Source organism: Dermacentor andersoni, chromosome 1, assembly GCF_023375885.2.
Source record: "Dermacentor andersoni chromosome 1, qqDerAnde1_hic_scaffold, whole genome shotgun sequence".
In the NCBI taxonomy this organism is placed as follows: domain Eukaryota; kingdom Metazoa; phylum Arthropoda; class Arachnida; order Ixodida; family Ixodidae; genus Dermacentor; species Dermacentor andersoni.
In genome coordinates this window covers 356,325,982-356,328,691 of record NC_092814.1, presented here as the reverse complement: position 1 = coordinate 356,328,691, position 2,710 = coordinate 356,325,982, and the positions used below count along the sequence as shown (strand labels likewise).

Here is a 2,710-nt window from a genome sequence, read left to right as displayed (position 1 = left end):
GGGAGTTTCCGTTTTCTATGCGTACGAAAGTTTTGAATCTTTCTGAGCTGCAGCGAGTAGCTCTGATTCGTGGACTGTTAGGCTTTTAACCTAACAGCCTTGGATAATGGCTTAGCTTCTCTTTCTTTGCCAATAGTGCTTTTTCTATGCAGAGAAAAGTTTCGGCTGCCTCCTTGCAAGCCCGAGTGAGACTGTGAGACTGCAGGAGCTACTGTAAATTTTGAAAAAAGTAGAGGCTTTTGGCTAGGCATGTGGGCACTCACTCCCTCTATATTCGCGAATATTCATTGGAATCAGTCTCCGTTGCGATATCTTGGAGTACCTCTCGATAACTTCCGTAATAGTGGACCTCATTAGACGTCCACGATAACCACTATTCGTCGAAAGGTGACAACCTGGCAGGGACGTGACCTCTCCATTTTTGCGAGATCTAAGGCATGCAATACATTTCTCGCTTCGAAGCTTCTTTATGTTCTGCAGGTCTTACACTGCTCACGTGTCCATGTCCAGGCATTTCATAGAATATTTGCATGTTTTATTTGGCATTCACCATGGGAAGCCATGAGAAGGGACAACCTTTTTCTCCCGCTTGAAAAGGGAGGCCTGGGTCTTGTGCATTTGTTTGTGCGACAATTGGTCATGCGCTTATTTTACCTTAAAAATGTCCGTCATCCATTCCTGCTCGCAGTTAATCGAGCACGTCTTGCGTCACACCTCCCTTTTCTTTATGTCACGACAAACTTTGCTCAAGAACTACCGGTATGGGGCTTCCTAAAGGAACTTGTCGACACTATTTCCTTCTTAAAAGCCAGATTCACCCTTGAATATTTGTTTACCGTTAATCGCACGTCGCTAAATGTAGCACTTATAGATAACCTTTTCCCTGAACCTCTGTACCGAAAGCCGTATCTGTCTCTATTTGCTCAAGATGTTCTTTGCCGTGTCCGTAGAATGTGCATTGCGCCTGCAGCGAAAACGTTTTTCTTTAAGCTGCACACCTCCACACTGCCAGTTAAAACGTGGCTTCAGGAAAAAGGACTGTTCGTACCCTGGAATACAAATTGTAGACTTTGCAATCAACCCGAGACAATAGAGCATTGCTTTATACTTTGTCGTGACGCATTTAATTTTTGGGACATTCTACAAAGAACTCTCAAAAAAGACTTTCCTCTCACATGTTATGGTATCCGGTTCCTTCCTTTCAAAAAGACAGCCAGTAATACACCATACGATTTGTTTATGTTATTAGGACTTTATTCATTATGGAGAAGTCGAATGATCGACAGACATGCCGAGCCACCTCGCTCGACAAGGTCTATCTTCCGTGAAGAGACTGCTCAAGTCCGTAGTGTGGTTGCTACATATGATCCCGTACCTGAATGGATTTCGCGTCTGGACGCTTGTGTTTGTTTGCCAGAATTTTGAACTGTCATTGGACTGCATACTGTGTGTGAATTTGTTTTGTGTGCGTGTATGTTCATATGTAATGTAACTGCATTGATTTGACACTACCATTATTTCCATGCAATAAAGAAAAGAAAAAGCCCGAGTAGCTCAGTCGGTAGAGCGTTAGGCTTTTAACCTAACGGTCCAGGGTTCGAGCCCCTACTCGGGCGACACCGCAGTTTTTTTTTCGTTTTATATGCCTACGTGAGATTTGAATCCTTCTGGGCTGGTGCCAGTAGTTCTTTCTCCTGGACTGTTAGGATTTAACCTAACGGTCGTGGACGATGGATTACCTTGTTTTTCTTTCCCAATAGTGCTTTTTCTAAGCAGACGATAGTTTGGGCAGCGTTCTTTACAAACCCGAGTAGCTCATTCCACTTCCGGCCACCACAGCGAAGGGACGTGGAATCATGTGCTCCTAAGGAGCGGCTCAGGCGGGCTTGCCCGCGGTCACAGACTCAACGAGAACGACGATAGCGACTATCAGATTGTTTTGCCGCAGCTGCCTACGGGTGGTGTCGCGTTGAACACCGTGTTTCTTCACGGCGACATCCGGGTGAGGCCCTTTAAGGTTGAAGATTTTCGTGACGGCCTGCGCCTAACCCGTCTGCTGCCTGAAGTCATTGCGCTGGGGGCGTACCAGATAAATCATGTCTGGACGGTCACCAGGTGTGGCGCTGATGCAACAAAGACGCTGCAGGCATTCAAGGAGCTTCAGCTGCAGGGGCGGCGCTACCTCATCATCGAACCCCAGGAGCGGACGTTGAAATTGCTGCTGCACTGGCTACTTAATGACTTCACGGTGTTGACGACGAAAAAGTGAATACTGCATTTGCGGCCTTTGGCAAGGTGCTGGAGTTCAGCTGATAGCGCTGGCGCGTCGAACTCCTCAGTGACAAAGGCTCCACGACGAGGATCGTGCTGTTGAATTTCAAGAGCGGTGTCACCGTGGATGACCTGCCCGATCAGATCCGTGTCGCCGGTGAGCTGGCCTTCGTCGTCGCCCCTGCCCTGAAGATGCAGTGTTTGCGCTGCAAAGGAAACGGTCACGTACGCCGCGACTGTAATGTGCCGGTAGAGTTGAAGCAGGCGGTAAGCACTCGCCATACGTGGGCCGATCCCGAAGATTGTGCAATACCGGGCCGACCCGCGACGTAGGTGAAGCAGGCATTAAGCCCTCCCCATACGATGGCCGATCCCGAAAATTGTGCAATGCCGGGACGACCCGCGGCGGTGATAACAGTTTGCTATAAAGGGGCCCACA

The 2,710-nt window shown here is 48.3% G+C and overlaps 1 non-coding gene across 1 annotated transcript; it reads left to right on the top strand.

Moving 5' to 3' along the window:
- Positions 1-1,543: 1,543 nt before the first annotated feature.
- Positions 1,544-1,616, top strand: TRNAK-UUU (transfer RNA lysine (anticodon UUU)). Its single transcript has one exon. It is a non-coding gene; the product is annotated as a tRNA-Lys (tRNA).
- The last annotated feature ends 1,094 nt before the right edge of the window (positions 1,617-2,710 follow it).